The sequence below is a fragment of the Stegodyphus dumicola genome, chromosome 5 (genome assembly GCF_044657685.1).
Source record: "Stegodyphus dumicola isolate Sdum_Otavi_A_Nest chromosome 5, ASM4465768v1".
Lineage (NCBI taxonomy): Eukaryota > Metazoa > Arthropoda > Arachnida > Araneae > Eresidae > Stegodyphus > Stegodyphus dumicola.
The window spans coordinates 41,710,463-41,733,570 of record NC_140772.1 but is presented as its reverse complement, the minus strand read 5'-3'; the positions used below and the strand labels follow the sequence as shown (position 1 = coordinate 41,733,570).

At 34.0% G+C, this 23,108-nt stretch overlaps 1 protein-coding gene across 1 annotated transcript in view; it reads left to right on the top strand.

The window, feature by feature from the left end:
• The window catches only part of LOC118182196 (LHFPL tetraspan subfamily member 2a protein-like), a 102,847-nt gene that overhangs the window by 41,825 nt on the left and 37,914 nt on the right, over positions 1-23,108 (top strand). Inside the window, exon 2 of the mRNA XM_085816614.1 lies at positions 6,686-6,775. The gene's annotated coding sequence lies outside the window, so the exon portion shown is untranslated. The remainder of the gene's footprint in view (positions 1-6,685; positions 6,776-23,108) is intronic.

The window sequence follows — 23,108 nt, the reverse complement described above, 5'->3', positions numbered from 1 at the left end:
TCGTCTGCGGTTTCTGTGGAACGGATGTTCTATGGAAATTTGGCGGATGCTGTAAAGCAGCGAAGTTATCCTCACAGAAGATCTAGGGTCACAGGTCAATTTTGATGCTGTTCAACAAGTTCATCAGATTTGCTTTTTAGCTTATTTTTGCTCATCGTTAGTAGTTCTTTGCTTAGGAAACTTTTTTCTTCTCTTAGAAACAAGCATTGAAGATTTGTGAATGTATGTTATGTTAAATCTGTTACTTTTTCCTAAATTTGCTTCATTAAAGATAAAGAAGATAAGTATCCACTCGCTTGGATGGCTGAAAGTGCCAGGTTTCAGCCTTTTCGTTAGTGGTGAGCTACTACATGCCCAAATTTGTAGGATAGAATCTAAAATCTCTTTAGAAATTACAAATTTGAAATTATATGTCTGAATTATGAATAATTAAATGAATTCATTAAGATTATATTTTCAATTAAAATTTATTGTTTGGAGTATGGATATTTGATACTCATGTTCATAGCTGCTCTTTACATAAACTGTGTATACATTTTTTTGACGCATCCTGTAAAAGTGTTGAAAGAAGCCAGCGTTCTTCCTTTAATTGTTTATGGTAAAAAGACGTTTATTTGTTTAAGTGATGCGGCAAAGCATATGAGGGCTATCTATCCCAAGAGATGAATGTCTTCGTAGAGAATTTTCTAGGAGAAACTGGCTTGTATTTACGTTACACGCGAAGAAAATCACGAATGTAGCCAGACTGTTTTCCTAGATTCAAACACAATTGAACTATTAATGCTCTTCAATCGATTAGCAACGTTACGATCTGTTTCTGAAATAATCTCCAAATTTATGTGAAGATGAAGGATCTGATCATTTATTTTTGTTTATTTGAATGTATATTCTAATGTCCCGAGAAAGTTTATCTTTGATTAATCGCCTATTTATTTTACTTTTGTAAAAGAAGAAGCTTCATTTTTTGGTAATGAAGTAAGTTTCGATTATTTTTATAATAAATAACACTTTGATTGCCAAATAGAAATGATAATTTAAATAAGGGAAATGTTCTTTTCAATTTTCAGTACATTTTACATGAACGTAACATCTATATTGCAAATCATTATTTAAGGTCATTTCTTTATACAACACACTCTTGACGCTATAACTAAACGCTAACGTACAAAAAAACCACTCCACAGTTTCTGGAGATATTCGCTGAAAATTCCATTTGAAATTCATATTTCAAGGATTTTTCCCTCTTACAGTTTGCCAAAAGCTGTTGCCAATACCAAATAACTCTTATCATCACTTTTCTATTTTTTACAGAATGTAATCTTTTTTTTTGGGGGGGGGAGAAGAGGTGATAAATGAACAATCTATTACATTTTTCACTGAGTCTGATTAACAATCTGATTTCAGATGTGTTGATGCTACTATTTATATAATTAAACGGATTATCTAAACGGACTAATTATTAATATTATTATTATTATTATTACATACTATTATTTAGATAATTAAATGGTCGTTAACTTATAACGGCTGTTTCCACGCGTATTTTCCGATTGTCGCCTGAAATCCGCTCGAGCATTCCTTGCATCCAGAAAATTCTTAAGACATACTTGGAAAATCTTTGATGTTGTTACTCTATTTTATTCTGCAGTGCTTAGTAGAAATTAGTACCTGCAGTTATCTATGCCTCATTTTCTGTGATTTCGAAGACCAGTTTCTAATGTTGCACTGTGTCTGAGGGAACATTTCCTAGCTCATAGATATATTGAACTATGGAAGAATTCTGGTTTGTCTAAAAGAAATTAAAGCTATCCTCCACGTACACTTGTGTTACAACTGTTAATACATCATGCCGCTTGGTATCATCTTTCGATTTCGGGTGAAAGTTGCGTTTATTTTAAACTATTTTTAGCTGACAAGCTTTTAATGCCTCAGTTTACATGCATAAGATCGACACATAGAACGAAGACTACTTAGGATCGACACGACGTAGTATAGATTCATAGATACGACGTAGAATCGACTCTGGCACAAGATCGACGCGATCATGCAACCGACACTAGTTACTGGCGTGATGAAAAAGAATTATAGATAATAAAATGATAATGGTTGCAATAGTAAGTAAAGGGATAAATGACATTTGTGTCCTTCACATATCTGTCACAGGCAAATCGACACTGGCATAGCTTCGATACGTCGTAGAATCAATGCAGCATAGAATCGACATTGTATATGATGATACAGCGTTTACGTAGTCAAGGATTATAACTAGAAATGATGCATAATTAACAGAGAAAGAATTTGATTGACTCATTAACTTTTTAGGATGGCTGCACAGGATCGAAACCATCTGTTGAGTGCCATGTCGATACTGTGCTTGCAGAGGGGCTGTTGATTCTTACATCACAGTGCGTCCACATCTGACGCCCAAACTAAAATAATTAACGATAACTGGTTACTAGATTTGGATTAGTCAAATTGGTTTTGCGTCATCGTTTCTTCCTTTCGAATTCAGATACTGGAAGAATGTGGGTGCGCATGCGGAAGAGATGAGATTTATTGAGTTACCATATTACTCTTCACTAAGGGGGTGGGTTTTCTTGCTAATAACCGTATCAGATGAATCAAAATCGTTTGTGAAATTGCGGTAGCAGTAGTCAAAAGAACATATAATTCCACTGAGAGTTTGCATTGTAGCGAATGATGGGAGTCCATATCCGGTATCAAAATGTCTAGTTTAATACCAGTTTCTAACATCGTGTATTCATTGTAAAGAAAATTTTCTTTTCATTTAGTTGTAAAAAAAATGTAACGTTAAAGTATACGGGAGGATATAAATTACACTATATTCAAATAACAGGGCAACTTTAAATTCTATAGTGTTTCTTGTACAGAATTTCATGTTATAATAGACGTATTAAATGTACTAAAATTCGCTTTATATTTCGAATTTTTTGTTCTAGATCCATCTGCTTCGTAGTTGTAAATGATACTATGAAATTTACTGTTAACAGTTAAGAGGTATAAGTAAATAAATATTCATTCATTATTATAAATATTTACAGACTTCTTAGACTTATCTCAGTTTTTCAATGATTGCATACCTTTATAAAGTTTAAAATTAGAATTCTGAGTCTTCTTGTAATTGATAAAAAATCCAAACTCCAATGCAAATGTTTCAAATCACTGAACGTGTTTTATTATTGGCGATCACATTAACAATATTTTAGTACTCTTAATTTTATATTTCCAATAGTTCTGAAAGTGATAAAAGACAATTTAAGATATATGAATCTAGTACTAAAAGGATACAGCAGCGGTCAGCGCTTACTCACTCTTTTACCCGAAACTATGAAGTCAATAAGACTCTGACAATGTGCTAATAAATAACTTTTATAGAGTAGGAGATACTGTGGTGCAATCCAACCCCTGTACTAAATTACTCTGAACTCCAGAAACTTTCCCTCCCACATCCCAACACGATCGATAAAACCAATGCTTAGAGAAGAGGGACTCGACCTGGAATTTGATGGAGCAACACGGGGTTGGGGAGTCAAATCATAACACTTCGTCAACTATCCCCCATATATCCCCCCTTCTTCTAGGTTCCCCAATCTCTCAAGGGAATGCAGGGTCACAGACTGCTGCTTGTTGCACACCCTCTCTAAACATCATTTAGACCCAACCCCGTGTTGGGGATCGATGCATTCCTGACAAACAAGATCAGCTGCTTGCCAGACAAGCCCCCAAAGGAGCCCCGCTTGATGAATACACTCGGCAGACAGCCCGACGCCACACCCCAGCCTCGGCGAACAACTCGCTCTCGGATTCTTTGGGACCAAAGCGTTTAGGTGGAAAATATAAACACAAAACTTATTAATAGCAACATTGTCCAACTCTTTTATCTTCCAGAGACTTTCTGTCATGGAACATTCTTACGACACAGAAAAGAAATAATAACAATAAAAGACAGGGAGCAGCAAGTATGGGAAGTTTTTCACAAAAAATATAGATTCATTTAATTCTACTCTTATTATCAATTCTAGTCTTTAACAATACTTTGAGTGTTAATGAGAATATCGTTGGCAAAAAGTTATTTGGCTGTTGTTTTTCATTGCACGCACGTTTTCGCATTTTGTAGACCCTATTCAGTTATATCCATTTTCTCGCTTTGGATGCTGAAATTTACAAATTTCTGCTTTCACAGCTATAAATAACTGAAGTTCGGATTCTTTTTCTTTCCTTTTTACGTTTTGTCTTTCAAAAATAGAATAAGGATAGTTTCTGTAAATTCCGACGAAAATCTTTGGCGGGGTAAATAATACAGGTCTTTAATGTCATTCTAAATTATAAGTGGGACCATAAACTTGCAAAAGTTGGACTTTGCACTCATATGATCTCAATCATATGAGATCATATGAGTGCAAAGTCCAACTTTTGCAAGTTTATGGTCCCACTTAGCTCATAATTTGCAATTATATTTTCTCAAATTTGAATCCTTTCCAGGATAATAAAAAAGATCTTTTTTCCTTTTTTAAAAGAATAAGTAATTTCTCCAAGTTTTGGATAGTTTTTATAATAAGCACAATAATTTGTTTGCTGTTGTCACCAGCGATTCTAATGAAACGTTCTTGGCGAAATAAATAATGCAAACTTTTAATGTTATTCTAAGTTAGGCTTCGGCCCTTAACACAGCAGCAGAGGTGGATTTTTTTTACGTTACAGTTTCTCTAGTTTGAATATCCTTTTTAGGATAATAACACAGTTTTTTTTTTTTTTTCTTTTAAGAAGAATGTATAATTTCTTAAGTGTAGACAGTTTCTTGGTAGCGATTCCAAAGAAATATCTCTGTCACCAATAATGCAGACTTTTAATATTGCTCTAATAATTTATGTGGCCTGCTCAAAATTCACTTCTTGCAGATATATTTCTTTCTGAAACCAAAATAATATTGTTACGAAATGTCCAGCCGCGGTAAGATAGCTTCCCCGCAAAGCGGGTTTAGGGTTGCCAGAAAATGGTAAGGAAAGGTATGGTTGTCAGATTTGGCACGAAATCTCCCATTTGGAGACATTTAGCGACAAAACTGGCGATATGCCATAGACAGAGCAAGAATATTCTAGAACGAAACCTTACTGGTAATATTCTCGAAAACAGTTTAAAAGCTATATAAACCCTGCTTGCACGCGGAGTAGCAGTGCCTCGTTGAGTCTATCGTCGAGTACATCGAGAGTTTTATGGTGAAGAATATCTTGAGTGTGTTGAGCTCCAAGAGCGATCGACCGATTCGGGAGCTGTACTTTAGAGCCCTGCCGTGAAGTTGTCTTCACCGTTATACTGATAGCCTGAAGGCTGTGTTGCAGATTGCTTCAACGTGTTTGCCGTAGTTTTACGACGACTGTAACGCATCTTTGGAACTGTCCGGTGTAATACTGACGAATTAATTGTGTTTTGTTTCTATATCAAGTGTTGTCATCAATCACTCCAAATCCACGAACTCGTAAGAATGCAACAATATCGTTGGTGTATTTAATACTGAATTTTTAATTCAACAGTAAATTGTTTCACATTAATAATTCAAATTCATGTTAGACTTATAAATAATTTGGTTAATGAAGCATTGATAAAGTGATTTTAAAATTTCGTGCTTAAAATACTACATTTTTAACTGTCTTCTGTGTATACAAACTGATGTGTTCGTATGTATATAGCACACTATGAAAAGTAGAATCACTCTTGAAGAAAATATCATTGTGCAATTAGCAAACATATGATGACGTTCAAAATAAAAATTAGTATAAATAAGCAAAATATTAAAAAGTTATTGATGACTGCTGTTTTGTTGGAGCTCATTCCATATTTGTCAAATAATTGCTGTTACTGTGAATGCAGTACAAGCAAAAGTTGGAGAAGAAGAAGTCCAATGCGGAAGTCGGATTCTTTAAAAGACGATAGGCAGGGATCGAAAGAGTTTCTCCACTCCTCCGACTGGAACAGAGTCTAAGTTAAGTCATTAACGAGGTTCTTGTGCAAGGAAAATTTTTCCAAGCTTCTAAGAAATACAGTTTTCACGTATAACAATCGCGAAATGTCATGCATAGCAATCATCTTAGTAATTTAGTTTCAGCTCCGTGTCTGTCAGAGGCACTAAAAAAGCGGGTTCCGAGTACAACGTATGTTCTTTCGACTAATTTGACTCTTGGTGGACTAAGCAATATAGCTTCAACCTGAGGCAATACAACTTCGCTGCAGTCATCATAATAACAACGCTTCGATAAAAGCTGAACTCCAACGAAGTTGCAGTCAGCAATATTTTATTTCTCCATTTTCTGCTGATTCAGGCTAATTTTAATGTTGAACTTCTTCATTTGTTTACTAGTAGAAGCACTGTTTTATAAGCCATATTTCTTATTTACTGTTTATGTTTTGCTTTATAAATATTAGTATTTTATGGATGACTAAATAATGTTATTCATGAATATTTTATGAATATTTTATTTATGAATTTGAAGATTTTTTTAAACTATTGGTGTTATTTAGAACAAGTCCCTATTTTTTTTAAAATAAGTTAAATCATGTAAACTAATCTTATTTTGTTTTCATTACTTTAATATAACTAAAAATTGTTGATTAATTTAATATGATTAATATGGATTTTTTTCTCTTTGTTGGCATTATTATTATCCAGGGTATTAACTGTAAGAAATAAAATGCTACTTGACTGGAGGTTTCTATAAAGACTGTTATGCCTAAGTATATTTGAAACAGATAACAGCAGGTAAGCCTTCTTATGTTACTTTGTAAATTATCATAGTATAAGCTTATATACATTGTGTCCATAAAAGTCCTTATGTAGACTTTAATGTTAATATGCCGCAGATAGACATATTTACAATTATAAAATCGCTTTAAATGAAGCGTTTTATAATTATGTTTTATAATTGTGGCCTTTTAAAATTAAAAAAAATCAATTTGTAAAAATCGCTATGTCACTAGAAAGTTATATTTAGTGAATATCATTTCATTATATTTAGTGTTTTTCATTCGATTTTTGCCATAATGTAGGCTTTTATTTAAGCGGTTATTTAAGAAATAAATTAGAATAATTTCTGATTAAGTTTTTCTCTTTATCATTTAGTGATATTATTTTGCGACTTACTAGCGTGCAGATCTCTTTATAGTCTACATAGGAATGCTGATCACTATGTTCAAGTTTTACTAACAAAATGGTTTTTAACTTTTTTCTTTCCGTTTTGTCTCTCATCGTTACGAGCTTCGTTTATTCCGGCATTTATGTAGATTTGAAAAGCAAACAATTTTAATGCAAACCTTAGAGATCTACGAATAAGAGAGTGAGAGTTTAGTCTACGGCCCGCTGCCGTGGCCCTTAATCTTGCTGTGAGTAGTTGTAGATTGAGGTTAGATCCTTGTTTTGGTAAATTATGTGTTTGGATTTCGGTCGTGGTCTAGGTAAAGCTTTGTCTCTGACCATGTTAAATTAAAATCGTTGAACTGATAGAAATTGTGAAAAAATAAATTCTGTTGAAACCGGGTCCAGGTTGGATTCTAATTTTATGGTTTGAATATTTAAATTTAATCATTCACAATTGGTGATATAGAATAAACTTAAAATATTTTAATTCTTTGTATATTTGATGGTTAGATATTTTGGTGGTGAAATCCCATCTCTCAGAAAATATATAACTGCTTGTTAGAATTGTACTGACCTAGCTAAGCTATTTGAAACCTACAACAGATGTAACAACTTAATCTGTTAATTCTGGAAACCTTTTCTAAACTAAGATTTCATTTTTAAATACAAACACTTCGTTATTTAATTTGTATATAACTCCTGAACATGATCTTTAAAATTAAATATTTCAGTTTTTAATATGACACTTGATAGCGTTTGATGATTGCGCGTACGGCAAAATCGCATTCCGGAAAGTTAACTTTTTATGGAAAAATTATGTTAGGTATAATCTAGAATAATAAAGTAGGTATAATTTGAACAAACTGAATATCGTTGTAATTAAAAGAAAAAAAACGAAACTACTGTTAATTAAAAGGATTTTATAACTGCTAATAGGTACGTAATACAGTTATTATTATTATTATTATTATTATTATTTTAATGCTGGTGATTTTTGCTTTTAACTATGGAAAAGTTTCCCCGTGAGAAGCGTTGAGTTGTTTTATGCCTATTATAAAATTTCTTCTTCTTCATAAAATTAACACCAAAGTCAATCCAATGCAAAGTGACGGTTCCTGTGACTTTTTCTAACAATTCGTTAAATAAGTTAAAGGCGCTTTATCTGAATTTTTTACACTGTCAATAATCAGTATCAAATATTTTCACTGTAAATAAGATCAGCTAGTTTTTCGTTCGATATTTATTCCTCGAGTAATTATTTGACTTCTTCCATACTTGAATCCCGCGAACGGGCTGGCTGCATGGGCGTTATCGTGGTTTCCCCCATGTGTAACGTGTATACGAGCCAGTTTCCCTTAGAAAGTCCTCTACGAAAGGCATCCCTCCCCTTAGGCAGATAGCCCTAGTGTGCTTTGCCATAATTAAATACACACACAATACACACAAATCTTCCATACTTGAAAATCCTTCGCCGCCAGTTGCTTTTGCTGTTTGTACGATTTCTTTGGCTTCAATTTCAGTCGATGGAAATCCTTTGAAATTCTTCATAACTTCTGCCCAGAACTGATGCCAGCAAGCTTTCATTAATGATTAATGAACTTTGATCGTTTTTTGATGTTTTTCATTCGTTTTTTGGTGTTTTCTTCATTCGATTTTTGGTCGTTTTGGGTAATTTTTTAGTGTTTTTTCATTCATTTTTTGTCGTTTTTTGGTGTTTTTTTCATTCGACTTTTGGTGGTTTTTTTAGTGTTTTTTCATTCGTTTTTTGATCGTTTTTTGGTGTTTTTTTCATTCGAATTTTTGTGTTTTTTTCATTCCACTTTTGGTGGTTTTTTCATTCGTTTTTGATCGTTTTTTGGTGTTTTTTCATTCGTTTTTCATTTGAATTTTTGTGTTTTTTCATTCGATTTTTGTTCATTTTCGGTGTATTTTTCATTCGATTTTGATCGTTTTTTGGTCGTTTTTTAGTGTTTTTTCATTCATTTTTTGGTATTTTTTTCATTCGACTTTTGGTGGTTTTTTAGTGTTTTTTCATTCGTTTTTGATCCTTTTTTGGTGTTTTTCCATTCTACTTTTGGTGGTTTTTTAGTGTTTTTTCATTCCTTTTTGATCGTTTTTTGGTGTTTTTTCATTCGAATTTTTGTGTTTTTTCATTCGTTTTTGGCCATTTTTATGTGTTTTTTATCCGATTTTTTAGTCGTTTTTTAGTGTTTTTCATTCGATTTTGATCGCTTTTTGATGTTTTTTCATTCGTTTTTTGGTGTTTTCTCATTCGATTTTTTGGTCTTTTTTTTAGTGTTTTTCATTCGATTTTGATCGTTCTTGATGTTTTTTCATTCGTTTTTTGGTGTTTTCTTCATTCGATTTTTCGTCATTTTTTAGTGTTTTTTCATTTATTTTTTGTCTTTTTTGGTGCTTTTTTCCTTCGACTTTTGGTGGTTTTTTAGTGTTTTTTCATTCGTATTTGATCGTTTTTTTGGTGTTTTTTTCATTCCACTTTTGGTTTAAAGCTGAATTCTACAGCGCTGGACAAATTCAATGGAAACAATTAACTCTTCGCTTCTAGCGTATTATTTCTGACACACTACAGTTTCTGTCCGTGGGCCTATCGTATCAAATGTGATACGGGAGTGAAGTATCATTGGCGGCCCACGGTATCATATTTGATACAGTGAAACGGAACGTTTTATTTGATATTTTAATTGCGCATAAATGATGTCAGAAGGTCGTGAAACTTAATTGAATGGAATATCTTTAGTGTTATAACGTCACCGAAACAGGCAATAAAAAAATTAGACAAAAATGTGTATGACTATGATAATCATTTATAAAGGTCACAAACATCGGACAGATGCTTATACGAAAATTTATGTCCGGGATCTAATTATTGCCTAAGCTTACAAATTCCAGACATAGGGCTTCATGTTCTAGCCGACCGCGAATTATACTATAACTCCTAATAACCCCGTTTCTCACGAAATTAAAAATCAACATTACAGTGCTCCTAAAAAAACATCGTGTTTAGAGCCCCAGATTATGTTATTTGATCCTCCATTACGCCAAGCTGAAAAAAATATAAAATGAATGGTTTATCAATAATTTAACACCTATTTCCGATGTAAAAGTGAGTATTTAAAATCTCGTAGATTTATTTAATATGTAAAATATTTAAATTTGGTATCAAAATTAAATATTTTGGTAGTCGACTTAATCTCAAATAACCATACGTATTTGAAGTCTTAGTCGAACTGCCGAGTGGTTTTTCTTAATATTATAATTATCAATACCAATATTTATTCATGTTCTCTAATATACTGGTCAATTTCAGAGGTTTACGGGTGATGGACGCCCAAGAGAGGTTTTAATTCATTGTATTTTTTTAATGCTACCTGTAAAGCAACTTCCTATACCTAATATTTCACGATGCACTTTTTTAAGCTCTGTATATTTTTGCAAATATTGGATACTATTGTTTTCTGACTTTAACAAATGTGCTTAGGCTTCCTAAATGATTTTTCGAAGTAATAGCTTTTTATCTTGACTTAAATTTAAAGTGAAGAAAAAAATATGGATCGGATATTAAATCATGATAAACTGTGCATTATCGTAAATCAATCTTTATGTTTTATATGACGAAAGAATTAAAAAGTGTCCAACTTTTCATGGAAGCGAGATAACCTTGAGATGCGCAGAAGCTTTATCCACTAGTAATAACGCTGACGCCCTTGACCGACCAATTCGTATGAAGATAACAAGCGGGCAACAAGAACAAAAAAAAAAAAAAAAAAAAAAAGCGTAGTGCGTGTCATGTTGTACACAGAATTAAAATTTTTTATTACTATTTGATGCAGTTTTCGACTGATTTTATGGGATACAGCCACCTGGAAACCTATTGTATACTATTTTTTGCTACCAGCGTTCATGGACGGAAACAGAATATCAAGTTGTTGATATATGTGAGGCAAAGTAAAACTCCCTGAAATTAAATAAATAAATACGTATAGTACATTTTAAAGAATAAATTGTCAAGTTTATACTACTGCCGTACTGTAAAGTATAAATTGACAATGCGGTTTCGATATTAATAGCCCTTCTGGGCTAATGCCCGACGCCCCTTTGGGCTAATAAATATTAGAAATCGAGAGTTAAGTCAGGTTAAAGCAGTAATGGCCATCTTGATTAAATCTTCTAATAGACGAAAGCAGGTTTTCATTGTATCAGAAGATTACTTTCTGAGGAACGGATGAAACGGGAAAGAGGAAGTCTGTGGAAAAAGACAGCAGATGAATCAGCATTATTTCGAGCTGAAGATGAATTGGGAAGGGACGAAACGGCACAGAGCCGTTTCCGGACGTGGTAACTTCTCCTTAAACAGAAGGTGTTGCCATTGTTGTTATTTCAGAGTGTTGCCAGTTTAGACTAATGAGATTTAATGGGCATTACTTGTGCAACGGGTTGTATCCGAACATTGAGCAAAGAGATTACAAGAAATGTTCACAGTTGGTGAATGTTCACAGTCGGTGCCATTGCATCTACATACTTTCGATACATTCCAATAGATTTATAAGCAAGCAGACAATCAGAACACGTTTGAAAAATTTAGTTGCCTAAACAAACATTTAAACATTGACTTCATAATGCAGATATTAGTTATGCAACTTTACAAGAGTCAAAGTAAATCATGTAAATCGATTCCATATATTGATCCAAATTGCAGGTAAGTTAATTTTTCAGTTAATGAAAGGAAGTTACAAACTAATTCTAAAAACATAATCACAAACGATATCCAGTACATCTATTTAAAGAAAACCAGTACGGGTAAGTATCAGAATTCTCTCGATATAATATGTCTCTGCTCATACTGTGGTAGGATTCTGCATGCGCAGTGATATATGCTGTGGCAGGACGCATGGTTTGTCAGGTCTGTAAATGCTTTGAGAAGTCTTTTAATTCTTACCAATTTGTTTCCATATTGTGTGACTGTTTGCAATTAATAATTTTATAAATGTGTAAGTGCAATAAGTACTTAAAAACATTTTAGGCGGAGTCAGTACCCATAGATTACATTCAAATGACATCTATATATCGTTTTGGTAAGGGAAGGAGGTGGTCGAAGAAAAGATAAAATCTTGAATCAAGAAAGCTGCAAAATTGTGAATTAGATACCTGCTCCGTTAAGGAATTCATCTTCATTTTGTGAACAATGAAATGTTATATCGAAAACCGCTTCCTGTCATTTTCCGGAAATGAGCTTTTTCTGATGCTCCTCTCATCCGCGACCTTGATTTTTTTTTTATACGCTTGGGATAAGTATAAATATCTAATCGAAGAGAGCGTCCCGAAAATATTCTTCGGCACCGGATGTTTACGTCGAAATATGGAGTCGCCTGGCTCTCTTTGAAGGCCTACGTCTTTTCCATTGCCTGAAGAAGAGATAAAACTCTGGGGATAAATCGATTTTTTTCGTTCTTGTAGAAAACTTACACATAAAATTTCAATCTCGATATTATATGGAGACGGTTCAAATCACAAGACTTTCTTCTATTCTTACATGTTTTTTGAGTCCTTAGACAAGAGCATATAGGATTCAGTATAATGTATTTTGGTGTAAAATGTATGTATAAGTGTAAAAAAGCTTTTAAAATATATCCTGGGTATGCTATAAATAGAGTTATCCGACTTCCGAGTTTGACCCGTCAGTCTTGGATTTATTATTGTGACTGGGTCTATGTCTTAGATTGAAACATTCCGACTGAATGATTGACATCACAATTTAAAGAACGGGCCTCTAAAATGGGAAAGGATAAGACATAAAATTTATTATAATGCTACTGATATTATTTTTATAACGTTAGGACTCAAGTATTTTCCCTCAAAAAGAAGTAATTTTTCCATTTTGAAGTATCTTCACATCAAGTGCAGTGGCGAGATTCAGCCGGTTCGCATTGTTTCAGTAGAAGCGTTTCTTCTATTCACTTAAAGAGTTGCTAGATAAAATATATTTATTTAGGAAAATTTATTGCAGCTTAGTTAATAGTTAGTTATCGCTCGCTAACATAGATAACCGGTTCTTGAATTGTCTGAATCATGTCATCGAACAGTTCTGTTGCATAACGTATTTTGCTTCTTTAACGTTTTGCATATTGCCTCAGCGTTTTCTTTTACTTCTTTATACCAACGCTAACTAATCATGCAGGGCTCTAAAACTAACTCCCATCTTCTTATATTGCTCTGTGGAAGATATGAAAAATACGAGCGGTTAGAGAACTATTTAAAATTCAGATTTGATCGCTAGAAAATTGGCTCGTCTCTACTTTTTTACCCTTGCTCATCTCTTCAAATAATATTCAGGTCTTAGGGAAATTTTTTATAAAATTTATCCTATTTATTACTGTTTGTTAGATTTTTTTATCATGTTTCTTGTAGAACCTCTGGCAATTTCTTGTGGAAGGCTAAGAGTCCCTGGGAGACCTGACCAAGCAATGTTATGGCTGAGTATTTTATATCACGGGTAGTTTCGCTTATATATTGACATTTTTATACTCGCAGTTACTTTTTAAACCTCGTAAAATGTGAGATGCTACGCAGCATGTCAAGTCATGGTTTCCCAATCTCTTTAAAACGCACTATTTGAAGAATCAAAAACCTCAAAATCGTAAAAACAATCTTGTATTTAGCGTAAGTATAATGAAACACTCAATCGATTTCGAGGGCAGCTAAAGGTCCCTCCTCATCAGGAGAAAGAAATACCTAGAAAGAAGAAAATAAAGGAGAAGGAGTCTCAGAAACACGTGGTCCTTATCAGCACTGCACGTGGTTATAACTGGATTTTTAATCAGAGTTGCACAGGCCGCCTACTTTTACTGAGCCAGGCTATCTGATCAAGCATAAAGGACAAGAAAAATTAGCGAAGTTAAAATAGGGAGTGAGGGGCAAATGCACCTTCACGCTCAAAATCTGAACTTCAAATTATATATATATATATATATGTATAATTAAATTTTATTATTATTATTTTTTTCTTTTGAAGACTTGTTAATTTCGCCTTTTCTGACATAAGATTCATGTTCCTTGATACGAAACTTCAACGCTCTTTTTGTTTGGCCAATATAACTTAAACCACATTAACACGATATATTATAAATTCCCCAAGAATTCAAGACAGAAACACAATCTTTTAGAATCGAAGGGTGAATTTTATTTATAGGGGAGAAACCGACTTGAAAATTGAATTTCTGGAGAATCCGTGCAATTTTATAGCTAACAGAAGGATAAAATGGAAGCACGACAAGGTCATTAATATTATTTCTAACAGTGGAATGTCTTCTTTGATGGGAATCTGAAAATTTTTTAACGGCTTTATCAATAATCACGGGAGAAAATCCACGGTCAATCGCAACTGCTCTCAAATAATGGTAAGTACTCTGGTGCTACCAGAGTGTATAAAAATCCGTTCAGTGGTTGCTTTCCATTATTCGAAGTTCAGATTTTGAGCGTGAAGGTGCCGTTGCCCCTCACTCCCTATTTTTAACTTCGCTAATTTTTTTTGTCCTTTGTGTTACATGTTTGATCAGATAGCCTGGCCCAGTAAAAGTAGGCGGCCAGTATAACTCTGATTAAAAATCCGGTTATAACCACATGCAGTGCTAATAAGGACCACGTGTTTCTGAGACTCCTTCTCCTTTATTTTCTTCTTTCTAGGTATTTCTTTCTCCTGATGAGGAGGGACCTTTAGCTGCCCTCGAAATCGATTGAGTGTTTCATTATACTTACGCTAAATACAAGGTTGTTTTTACGATTTTGATTGTCACATTAGCGTGTTTCTCTTCTAGTCTAATCAAAAACCTGCCAGATAGAACGTTGACTCACTTATAACACTCTCAGTTATATCATTGAAATTACTCGAAGATCACAAGCTATCAGCGCTGCAATTAGGTATGCCAACATATCAGCAGCCGAAATTATCCGTACTTAGCGATTTAGCGTCAAGACTGATGGCTATCGTAGGGCAAAACAGCAGGAGTCTCTTAGTATACCAAATTGAAATACAGCTTCTGGAAATGCCTATCTCACAAAGACCCACTTTAAAATGGGTTCCTGCACTTACAGGGATTCAAGGCAATGAAGCCGCTGACCTTCTGGCTAAGCAGGAAGCTAATGGCACGGAATTACTAGAACGACCAATTAAACTTCCTTGGTTTCATATTAAAAGAATAACTTTGAAAAATTTGTTACAAAATTGCCAAAGTAGATGGTCAGAAGTAGAGGTAGGACGAAGAACATTTCGCACATTGCCAAAAGTTAACGTGGAAATCAAGACTCACCGTGCTAATCTAGCACAATTCTTGACGGGTCATGGGCCATTCCCAGGATACCTCAACAGATTCAGACTTAGGGATACTTCCCTCTGCGAGTGCGAAGAGGAAGCCAACATGGACCCTTATTTACTTTCATTTGTCTTAGTACAAGAATTTGGCACTTAAAGGAACCAGCAAACTGTACCTGGACAACGTGAACGCCCAACACACTCAAAAATAGGGCAATCCTTGATAAAATAGAGAAAATCTCAAGATACTACGTAAGCAGAAACCACCGTGAATAATATTATGCTTGAAATGATCAGAATTTAAAACACATAATCAGGATAATGCTTTGAGTCTGGTGTTATCAAGCTAAATAATCTCCGATCTACTGGTAAGTTTATCAGAGAATAGTAAGGCTTGTTTTCATTCAGCAAGAAATATAAATCTGAGCGATTGTTTCAAGTACTCAGAACGATTATTAATATGGACTAATTTTGGACCAAAAAACTTTGTAGAATAAAAAAAAACTGCTATTAGTACATAATATTCAACACTGTAACTGGCGATTTCCCCGCTGTAATGGAATATAATTCCGTTTGGTTCACCTCCGTGGTCAGAACTATTTTAGCGGTGCACTCGCTCACCCCTTGTGTTCTTTTTTCATTTACTTACATATCTAACTTATACTCCAATGCGTAGATCTATCGTTTATTTAAAGTCTTTAAAACTTAATTCGAATACATATCCGGAATATTTCAGAAACATGTGAATATGAGATAGAAGTATAATGCACGAAATTCTTTGAAATCTTCCCATAGCTGTTTTCTTTAACTTGATTATTAACCCCAAAGAGACACTAGTCCCGAATGGGATATTAGTCTTGAAACGGCATTTTGGGTTGAATCAATCATTATAAACGGCGTATGACTTTTCAAATTATTGCTGCCAAATATTACCGCCCTGTATTATATTTAAAGAAATTAAATAATGAAGAATCTGCATGAATGTATGTACGTTTCTCGCATTGTGAAACAACAGCGGTTCCTAGAGTCATTAAATTTTGAATAATGTTTTTCTCCACCCGAACCTGGAATTCGAAGTTTTGAATTTCGAATTTGTTTCATTATCTATTTCATATTTTGTAAAACGTTAATGAATTTATGATTAACAAACTCAGCGATTTCAAAGCGATCAGTGAAAAAAAAAATTTATCTCCAGCGCCCGAAACAGTCAGTCGGAAATTCTAAAGATATGCTGTTTTTAAATATTTTGTGATTATGCTATTGAATAGAATTTTATGTGGCGTAAGCGCCAAGAACGGGATAGTTAATAAATAAAGCAAACACACAAAACGAAATGAAATGACAAAAAAATAAAAATAATGAAAAGACAAAAAAAGTTTTGAAGGAAAAGACCCCCCCCCCCCCAAAAAAAAAAAAAAAAAAAAAAAAAGAAAACATTGGCAATTCTAAACGCATACTGCTATGCTACTTTTAAAATTTTTTTAATTTTGCTGTTGAATTGCATGTGGCGAAAGCGCGAAGAAAATTATACTTAATAATAACAACAACAAAAAAAAAAAAAAAAAAAGGCTCAGTAGGAATTAATATAACAGCAGCCTCGTAGACTGCGAGGTCAGAGTATAAGGTATTTCTCCCACTTCCCTAGCGTGCCTTCGTGGTGTAACGGTAGCACGCTGGGCCGGTATTCCAGAGGTCCGTGGTTCGATTCCCGGCGAAGGCGGTTGCCTATTTTTCATCTCTTCTGCTTCCAAAAATTACCTAATGACTCTACAAGTGGCGCCCGAACTAAAAAGGGTTGTGGATGATGATTCTCCGCACCCAGGATTTGGCGACTAGATTCCCTAAAACCCTAGTCGCTTTTTAAAAAGGGGAGTATATAAGGTATTTCTCCCACTTCCCTAGCGTGCCTTCGTGGTGTAACGGTAGCACGCTAGGCCGATATTCCAAAGGTCCGTGGTTCGATTCCCGGAGAAGGCGGTTGCATATTTTCATCTCTTCTGCTTCCAAAAATTACCTAATGACTCTACAAGTGGCGCTCGAACTAAAAGGGTTGTGGATGATGATTCTCCGCACCTAGGATTTGGCGACTAGGTCCCTTAAAAACCCTAGTCGCCCTTTAAAAAGGGGAGTATATAAAGTATTTCTCCCACTTCCCTAGCGTGCCTTCGTGGTGTAATGGTAGCACGCTGGGCCGGTATTCCAAAGGTCCGTGGTTTGATTCCCGGCGAAGGCGGTTGCATATTTTTCATCTCTCTGGCTTCCAAAAATACCTAATGTCTCTACAAGCGAAAGCATAAAAATCTTTAACAACTTAAGCAACCGTTAAAATCTGAAACCTTTCATAATTTTTTAAAAAATTTTTTAGCTCTCTGTGATTTCTCCCTGTCATGCTTCAACCTGTCGTTATTCTACAGATTTCTATTTCTTTCAATTCCTATTTTATGAGTGTATACACAGGGCGGGCAAAATTTTGCCGAAATATTTAAAACGATCAGTTATAGCCCTTTAAAACTGGCAGAGTGGCAGTAACAAGAAAAACACACGTATCAAAGTACTGTAAATAGTAGAATTTTAATATAAGACGTGTGTCAGCTATACTGTTAATATATTTATTCAAAGGTTGCATAGCTGTAAGTAAAGGCTACATATTACCATTCAAATTTAGCCTTGCTTTTCCATGAAGTAATATAGAGTAGATAACCAATTTAGCTAATGTTTCAGATCTCAAAGAATTTCTCATTTAATTATGAATAAACGGAGAGATGGCTCTTTGAAACTATAACTCTTACCTACACAACGGTCTAACGCCTGTAAGTAATATTTCCAGCTAGTATCATTCATTGCGCGAATAGGTTTTTCTTTTGCACTTGACCCATTCCGTTATAACCTTTCCATTAACATTTTTTTGCACACAAAATTCCGAAAGTGAATCTACTAGGTTTACCCTTTAAACTTCTTTTATTGACAAGATGACCCTTTATGGATTGGATTAGACTATTTACTCGTAGATTACAGTAGAGAATACGAGGGCTGTTTGTCTGTAGGAAAGGAGGCCGTCGTGGATAACGTTTTAAAGAAAACTGGCTAGTATTCACGTTACACATGGGGAAAATCCTCGAACATTTTCATGCAGCCGGACCGTTTGTCGGGATTTGAACCCGCCTTGAACTACCATTATTAGGCAGGTCGATCACGTTCTTGTTCTTCGCCTTATTCAAATAGTTTAATCTAACTATCAATATTCAGCGATTTTAATGCTCGGCTTCTGCTGAGCCTTCTGAGGAAGGGAATTACTTTTGAAGTATGTAAGATAAGCTGTACCTGTGATTAGCTGTTTTTCATTGGTTTCATTAATTTTGGTATCAGTCTGATTTGTGCATTTAAATAAGCCAATAAAGATTCATTTTTATTAACTTATTTGATTTATTTTTAGTGATGAAGAATAAATTAAATACATAGTCTTATAAAAATACGATGACTTAAATAAATAAAAATTAAATATTTTTTTTCTATCACAATGGGAGGCTGATTATAGTAAAAATAATTTAATAGTGTTCTTTAAATGAGTTAAATAAAATAGTTCTAATTATTTAAATGTTTCAAATACTTTTAACTTCTGCCAGTTTCAATCGATTATAACCGGTTCTGTAATCGCGATACAACAGAAAGTACTTTTTTGTCGGCAGAAAACTATTCTAATTGTACCTAATTATAACACCTGAATGGCATTTATTAGGAATTTCTTTTAATTATTAAGATGCTAATGCTTATTATACCGAATTATGGCACTTGAACGCGAGAGAACTCGCTTTCAATTAGCAGGAAGGTAAATATTCACATTTTTTAAACAGGCGGGGAAGGGGGGGAAGAAAGAAACAAAGGGTGGAGAACAAAAGTGCGTTAGCAGCGGATTTTATGATGTATAAATTCGTAGACTATTACGATTTTCGGTTTATTTTGCTGAAAAATATAATTTAATATTAAAATGAAGTAGTTAATGTTTGAATATAAATAATGCAGTTTTCCAAAACCAATGGTTCCCTGCAACAATCATTCATAAATATCAAAATCGATTATCTGAACAACTAAATTATCCAAATTTGTACGATTAAATATCCGAATCAATTACCAATCTAATTATCCGAATTTGTAGAGATTATTAATTATTTCAGACTGGAAACATGGAAAATAAATTGTGTCCTTGCCGGAATTCGACCCACGCATCTTCCACTTGCCAGCGAGACATACCAATCACTTACGCCGCGAAATTACGCACTAGGAGATGGAATGATTCCTTGCATTCTCCCCCCCCCACTTAAAGGACAACTTGGAAAGAGGCTCGAGATCTAGTCGTCCAAATCCAAGCGATGGTGAATTATCTGCCTGAAGAAGAGGAATCTGTACCTGTCCCCTTCGAAATCGATAGCGTGTTATTCAAAACCTGTTTTCACTAACAAACATGAGTCCTTCTATACTTTAATGACACAGATAAGAGGTTAAAAGCTTACTAAATGGTTTATTAAAACTACATCCAAACCAAAAATTAACAAATACCATCGCTAGTAGCGGGGTTTCATCAACTCGAGTATAAGATAGTAAAGCACAAAATTTAATCATGACCTGATTAACTCGGCGTAGCTAATGGAGATTCTAAACTTACTCTCTAATAAATGCAAAATTCTCTCACAAAATCCACAAATCGGATAAATGAGCGGCGTTCTGTATCAATCCAAATAATTGTACTCGATTGTTACCATTGCACCTTCAATTTGTTGCTATTTAAACATTAAATAATTCGCATTCTAATGAAGATTGATGGAAAAAATAAAAATTTTTAACTAGCAAATAAGCTAAAAATATACCTTATATTTAGAACTTCCTTTTCTGCTAATTAATGTAATTGCGATATAATTTTATTTACTTCATACTCTTATATTTAAAATATACTCATATATGTAAACTTTTTTTATAAAAAATATATGCGTGTCTCACATACTAATTCTCCATAAATTGCTTGCCTAAAATATGTTAAAATGATATTCATTTTAAGTTTTAAACTAGCTTGTAGGATATAATGGTGCTGAAAGTTTTAACGTTTCAAGTGGTTTAAGTGATCCTCTTTTTATTACACGGAATATATTTCTTTGAATTTTTCATAGTCGAACTATCATGCGTCTCCTAAAAGCAACTCACATGCCTTGCCACAGAAACTGAGTATTCTGTGATCTGGTTCGGTAAACATGTTGAGTGTATGTCCATGCATGGTAGCATTAATCGTTTGCTTAGCTTAGCACTTGCGAAATAGAGCGAAGTTCCTAGAACTTAATAAGAACCATATATTTTCTATATATGTTGTGTGCTCAACTTTCTTGATATTCTGATTCCGATTAGCTTAAAAAATGTGAAAATATAAATGGTTTTTCCAGTATTTTTAATCGCGCATCTTTGTGCATTTAAGAATGAACAAATTAAATATATTATTTATTTATTAAAATCAATTTAATAGAATAAGTAGCCGAAACATTGTTTAATCTGGCAAAGATCGATAAATAGTTTTTATTATTTTTTTTTAAATATTATAACACATTTTGTCTGTTTGACAAAATAAGCGACACTGTAATTCTTAGGATTCTTCTTTAAAGTCCAGTAGACCATACTAGACAGATAGTAAGTTATCGTTTAGTCTGAACCAAGTCACAAAATACCGAAGAAAGTTAATATATATATATATATATATATATTTAGTCTTAAACTGAACAGAACAGGCACAACTTAAACAAGACGCGGTTTCCAGAAGCTCTGATCTAAACATTCAGCTTGTAGATGCATTAGGTTATTTCGAAGCAGGAGACATGAAAAATGTGCAATGCCCTACGTAAATTTACGCCTTCTGCTCTTGGTGCAATGGCACCTCGTCCAGATAGCATTAGAAAGTCTGTAGTTCGACTCCCAGGAAGGGCAAAATTGATTTTCTCACGCTTTTTGCTCCAGATTACCTAACAGACCGTACAAGTGGCTTCCAATTAAAAATTTGGTGGCCAAAAAATTTGACACTACTCATATTTTCCCCAGTAGGGTTCATTTTCCTCTTCCCGGTCGCCTGTTAGTAGAATATAAAGGATTTTCGCTTTCCCCACTGCATGCTCTCGTGGTGTAACTGGTAACACGCCCGGCTAGCAGCAACTGAAAAATCCGGAGTTATCCCAGGGAAGACACAGCTGATATTTCACGTTTCTGGCTTTGGGGTCAAAAAAGGAGGGGGAACTGAATAGCTGTACAAGTTTTTGTATTAAATAATTTTGCCAATCTGTAAGCCAAAGTCTTCTGTGCACATTTAATTTAAAATAACCTAACTGTGATGTTCGGAATGTTCTAACTCATAAATGCATTTTTTATTTTAAAGATATTTTCCAGATGTAGCAAATTTATAATCAAGATGTCCCTTTGAAATTCAGATGAGAACCCATAATTAGTTTCTGATTGAAAATCGAGAGCAATTTCTTTGGTTGCCAATTTTTTACATTTTTTCGCAGCTTGAGAAAGTTTCATTAAGATAACTGAAACCTCTGTAGCAGCACTAAAATGTTGAGTATATTTTGAGTACTAGATGCGTTTTTCATTGAGCTACATTCTCAATTTTTGCTGCGTTTATCAAGGTGTAATCCCATTGTATATTTCGAAGGAGCACACATGCATTCGTTCTTGGTTGAAAATCAATAGCAGTTTTTTTTTGTTTTTTGTTCATTACCAATTTTTATATCCCTTTGGAGTTTGTGAATGCTTCATTAAATAGTCGAAACTCACATGGCAGCACTTAGAAGAGTTTTTATGCCGAGAAAGACATGTTTATCTTCTCCGAGCCGCTGGTTACTGTTCATGGGAAAAAATCAATTTTTATTTCCCTAACTTCCCCTGCACCGTCGAAGCTATAAAAATATTCCCCTCTTCTGTAAGGAGGAGTAGCTGCAGGCCCAAGATTAAAGATTTAATTCCCCGGGAAGCCATAAATTTCCATATTTTCCTGAACATTTAACTGTCCTGAAAGATCTTAAGCTATTCCTTTAGACCTTGGACGTTTTTTCTATTTTATTCATTTATTTTTTTTTAAAGTTTTAAACTGAGTTAGAAGTTACTTTTTATTTTTGTACCACTTTTATTATAACGAGCTACACATATACATATTGGAAAAGTGTGCCTTAAGGTGGTAAGCCCTAGAGAATGAGTGTTAAAATTCCCGATTCTGCGACCATAACTTGATAAAATAATAATGTTACCAATCTTTAGCAGTGTTATTAGATATTTCTTTCGCCCAAATGTTACAGTTACAGTTTTGTAATATTATACGCTAAAGCTTGTATTTTTAAAACTTGCTTCTCTCTTTCCTTTTCTCCTTTTTTTCCGTTTTTCTCTGCTTTATTCTGTCTTTTTCCCCCTCCTCTTGTTTATTTAGTACTTAAATAAGCATGCTTAGTCTTCGTTCGAACCGCTGTTAAATTGCAGAATGTTTAGTTCGCTGTATAATATTTGAACCAACAGATAAGACACACATAATTTAAATGTTTTTAATTAATGTTAATTTAAACGTTGAAGTCCTTTGAATTGAAAGAGCATATGATTTAAAGTTATATGAAA